Below are 5,205 nucleotides of genomic sequence, written 5' to 3' on the forward strand. Positions count from 1 at the left end.
GACTTTACTGAGCTCTTGCAAAAACTCGGTATTAATGTAACATTGACGTATAAAGTAGAATGGGTCCGATTTCTCAGCTGGAGCTAGATGAACTTGATGGAGCCACAGCAGTCGGTGGGACGACGCTCCCAGACCTCAGCTGCCGTGTGAGAACCCTGCCGCGGGGGCAGCCTGGGGCAGGGAGAAGGCAGTTCGTGCCGCTGGGGCTCGCTACCACGTTGCAGGTGGGTGTTCCATGTTGGCAGGAGACGGGATGTGATGCTGCCCGTGCCCGTGCAGTGCTGCTCATCCCCAGCCGGGCTGTGCCAGACGCTGCCCCGGTGCCCAGTCCCCGCCCCGCTGTCGGAGCCCCCAGAGAGGGCGCTCAGGGTGGGCGTGTGGGCTCGAGGGGAGGAAGGTGCGGGGAGGGACGGCGTCAGCCTGGCTCGTTCGGTTCCCTTCTCCCGAACTGGGATCTGCTTTCCACGTCTCCAGGTTCAGGCAGATGCAGCGCCGTGAGCTGGGGCTTCGGGGCTGCCGCGGGAGCTGCTGGCAAGCTTGGGCTGCAGGTGAGGGTGGCAGGGGAGCCGCCAGCGCTGGCCGTGGTGCCCCCACAGTGCAGACAGGCTGGGCGGCCGCTGCAGCACCGCAGCCAGCCGTGACCAGCCAGCCGCATCTCTCCTTGCATTGCTGGTGCTGAGGCAGTGTGGAGCTGGGGTAGAGGTCAGTGCAACCATCCAGAGCCATTTCCCGTGGAGAATTCCTGGCCAGGAGAGCTGCTGTGTGAGTGCTACATGCTGGCCGTGGCCAGGTCCTGGGGATGTCTTCTGTGCAGGAGAGGTGGGAGCCGGGATCTTGGCTGGTGGTGCTGCAGGGCTCCGGAGCACCGGGATTAGCACAGGGGCGAGGGCTGCAGGGCGGGAGCTCTCCTGCTGCAGCCGGACCACGGACAGGGACTGAGTCACAGCCACGGGCCGATGGGAGGGAAGGGAATTGGGTCCGTCCCCTGCAAGGAGCAGAGCACACATCTTCCAGCCGCTGCGGCAGACGTGAGGGTCACTCGGCATAGCAGGGACGTGTGCCCAACCTGCTGCACCAGGAGCTGGCTGCTCCAGCTGCTCAGGACCGTGGGCACATCGCTGGAGCCCTCCAGGTGGTGGGAGACACGGAGCACACGTCCGAGGGGCTGTGTGTGCTCAGAAGGCTGCAGCCTGCGAGGTTGAGCACGTGTTTGTGGTCTGGCACCAGCTCTTCCCTGCTACCGTGGGAGAGCAGGCACCATGTGCCTTCCGCAGTCCTTTCCCCTTGCACGGAGCCAGTCAGTGGCAATTCTGATTATCGTGGCACTGTTTGGAAGCAATAATCTCTGTACAGTGAAGTCCAAACCTTGTCCTGGTCCTGCCGTGCTTGCTGGGGCACGAGCATGGCAGCAGGCCTAGGAAGGGAGGGAGATTTACAATGGAGTCACTGTGTATGGATGAAGGATGCTTTCCTCCCATCTCACCCGGAAGAACCCATCAGTGTCCCTTGAAAGGCAGTCCTGGCTGTGCCTTCCTACTGTGTTGGGCAAGGACTGATGGCCCTCGGGGAGAAGGTCACACCACAGTGCTGACTGAGGGGTCGGAGAGGTTGAGCTGGCCAGTGATGTCGGTGGGGTGATACTGCTGCAACACACAAATAGACAGACAAGGAGAAAGAAGTGTTAGGCAGCTCTGGCACTCGTCCCCGCGGCTACTCATATCCCATGCGTCCCTACAGGATATCTCTTGGGGGTGATGCAACGCCCCGAAAGCTGCTGCTGGCTGAGGTCCCCTTCCCAGTGCCATCCACGCTTGTGCAGAGGTCGTTGCAGACACTCTCCAAGCACCCTGGAGCTGGGCAGAGGGGACACCAGGAGCGTGGTGCAGCTTCTGCGGAGCGTGGCTGCCACGTCACCCGCTGAGCCAGGCCCTCTCTGCTCTGGGAGGGCTACAAAACAAAGCCTGTGACTCATCAGCCCAGCCCACGCCTGAACCTGTGTTTGGAGGGTCTGACTGGGTTTTGGCACCTCTCTGGTGCCAGATCAAGCTGTGCTTTGAGGCCAGGGCATTTCACCTCCTTGCTTGAATGACCCTGCCGTGACTGTCCTTTCATGCAGGTGAGATGTGTGGTGCGGCTGACTCGTGATAAAGTGTGGCGTTGATTGCTAATGTGAAAATACAGCCTGTGTTGGGGATGTGGCCTGGATTTGGGGTTCGGAGCTCCTTGCGGATGGAGGGGGATTGGCATGGGAGAGACCATGGGAGAGCCCTCCCCTGCAGCAGTCCCATCAGCAAGTGGGGGGGAGAGCAGAAATTCCCATCAGTGGGCAAGAAAATAAAAGTCCTTCCTCCCCAGGCAGGAATTTACAGCTGGGCAGTTATTTCCTCCCTTCCTCCTTCCATTCTCCCTTCCTTTCCCAGCTCCTCTCCTAACTCCAAACCTGACCTGGAAGCCCTGTCCAGCCCTGCTGTGGGAGCAGGTGGTCCGGAGCATCTTGCGCTGCTCTCTGGGGTCCTGATCTGGTGCTGGGGCAGGAAAGGGTCCCTGTGGGTCTCACGTACTGCAGCACAGACCCTCTCCAGTGACATCTTCCCAGCCCTTGCACCGCCCTGCCCAGGAGGGCCCATGTTTTGAGGGGCTCCGGGGGGGCTCCTCGGTGACGGATTCACCCGCCCTGCTTTGGTCGATGGTGGCCGTGGCCTCCGCGGCGCTGCCGGCAGCTCTGGCACTGTGGCTACCCTGTGTGCTGCGCACCCTGCCTCCTGCCAGGCCAGGGCTGGGGTCCCCCGAGCCTTGCTTGGGGTCCTTGGGGCTGCCCTGCCCAGCCCAGCTTCGTGCTTCCCCAGGACCCCTGGGTGGGAGCTGCTGGGGCGGGGCCGGGAGCCAGCGTGCTCCCGCCTCTCCGGTGCCATGCTGGGGATGTGCTGACACCCAGGGAGCCTCTCACGGGGTCATTCTGCCACTCAGGGCACTGGCTAAGATTCCAATGGAGCCTCTGGGAATTCCTGGCCATGGCCTTGCTTTGCTAAGGGGCAACAGCTCGGCCATCACCCATCGGCACAGAGAGCAGCCGAGGCCATCCTGGTGTCACTCTGCCGCCCTTGGGGGGAGCTTTTTGTGGCTATTCATCAGCCCACCAAAAAACACCCCTCTCTCCCAAAATCGGGTGCAGCCACCCCCTCCTGGTGAAAAATTTGGGTTCCAGCTAAATGCAATGTTTCCGTGGCAGAGCTGCCGGGAGGTGCGTGCTCATGGGATGGGGCTTGACTCCTGCAGCAAGGAGGTGACTGGGAAAGGGGAGAGGCTGGTGACTCACTGGTGGAGGAGAAGGAGGAACTGGAGATACAAAAATGAATGGGTAGAAGAAAGGTCCTTTGGTAAACATCCTGCCTGATGCGAGGGGGGTGGAAGAAGCGGAGTGTGCCTGTGTGAGTATGTGTGCCTTGGTGCACGTGTGGCTGCTGTGGTGGTGTAGCAGGGCAGGCTGGGGCCTTCTGGCCTCTCTGCACAGCTCTTGGGGTGGGAAACGCTAAAACAACCAAGCGAAATGGGCAATCTGGCCAGAAAAATTAAAATACAAGAGCATGGCTTTTGATTTGAAAGCATATCTCCTCCAATCACAGAGTTATCACAGGGTAACATTCTCATTTACTTTTTTTTTTTTGTGTAAAGTTCATGCATGCAATTTTTAATACTAAAAATTAAAATTAAAATAAAAAAGGAAAAGGAAAAAAAGCAAGAAAACGGTCATATCAAAACTATGTTAAAGTAGGACTAATGCTAGAAGCACATATCAGTAATTTAGGGTAAATTATGTTACAGGGATGGTGCAATAATCCCCAAACCAAACATTATAAAGCCAAGAAATTAATCAATATTAACTGTAGAAGAGACTCAAACATGTTAAGGTATGGAAGTGAAGTGAAGGCACCAAAAACTTTAAATGACAACCAGGAAGAAAATATAGACAAGGACTTAATGTCTTTAAAAATGACTTCAACCTAACTGGGCTCATATGGTAGTCCCTGGCTGGTGGAAGATTTTCTGGAAGAATTTTGGTTTGTTGTTGTGTTGGTTTTTTTTTTCAATTAAAAATTAGGATTCCAGCTAAATGTGATCTTGCTGTAGAAAATACCAACTTCCCTTTAGGCAAAAAAAAAAAAAAGAAAAAAAAGAAAAAAAAAGTTGTCTTTGACCTACTTTTGGTGCTTTTGGGCCAAAAACTAGGCTCTTTCTCAGCCAAGAAGCGTTTGGCTTTGGGACAGCTGATCCTTCACTGAAAAGGTGACCTTTTCCAGGCAGCCCCTCGGTTCTCGCCCAGCTCTGGCACCATCCCCACGGCCGCGGGGCTCCAGCGCCACCAGCGCCGGCCCTGGCGGGGCGGTGCCGTGGGACGTGTGTCAGCTGTGCCTGGGGCTGGCAGTGTGGCTCTGCGGGGGCTGGCGATGCGGGGGGCTAAGGGACCTGTGCACCTCGATACGTGTCTGTACGCAATGTGCCGGCTCGGAGGTGTCTGTGTGGTTTATGCATCTCACATGGCGTCTGTGGGGTTGCAGTATCGTGGGTGGCTGCGATGGATGGACACGTCAGCTCTGCCAGTGCTACTCGAGTTGCAGGAGCTGCCTATGGGGAACACATGCATCTCCTCCTGGGGCGGTGGGGATGATGTGCCGCGGAGAGGCTGTGCAGCTCGGGTGATGGTGGGCGCTAGGACGTTCAGAGTGGGGTGGAAGCTTCCCAGGGCTGTCTTGGCTCCATGGTGCCAGCCTGTCTCTCTGGCACTCCTGAGGGACCATTCTGCAGGGCTGCAGAGCAGAATCCATTTTTAAAACTCCCGACAACGGAAAGGAAAGAAGCAAGGCCACCAGGTCTGCGTCTTTCGCTCGCTAGCCAGGAGAGCCCGTGGGGCTGGGGTCAGCCTGGCCTTCCAGCCCCATGGGCTCTCCAGCCTTGCCCATCTAAGACCTGGTGTGGGCCCGCGGCTCTGCTGAGCATCATGAAACAGAGCACCTCGCTGCTTTCTCATCTTTACAAGGACCCCAGGCAACGTGCCCCAGCATGCTATGGACTCGTGGGGCCTTCCAGCAGGAGGGCGTTGGGGTCTCTGAGCCAGGGCTGCTGCATGGAAGTGGAGGTCACCAAGCACAGGCTGTGACATGAGCTGGTGGCAGCACCCCGCTCCCGCTGGCTGCTCAGCCCGCAGAG

Source organism: Corvus brachyrhynchos, unplaced genomic scaffold (assembly GCF_000691975.1).
Source record: "Corvus brachyrhynchos isolate BGI_N302 unplaced genomic scaffold, ASM69197v1 scaffold305, whole genome shotgun sequence".
Classification (NCBI taxonomy): Eukaryota; Metazoa; Chordata; class Aves; order Passeriformes; family Corvidae; genus Corvus; species Corvus brachyrhynchos.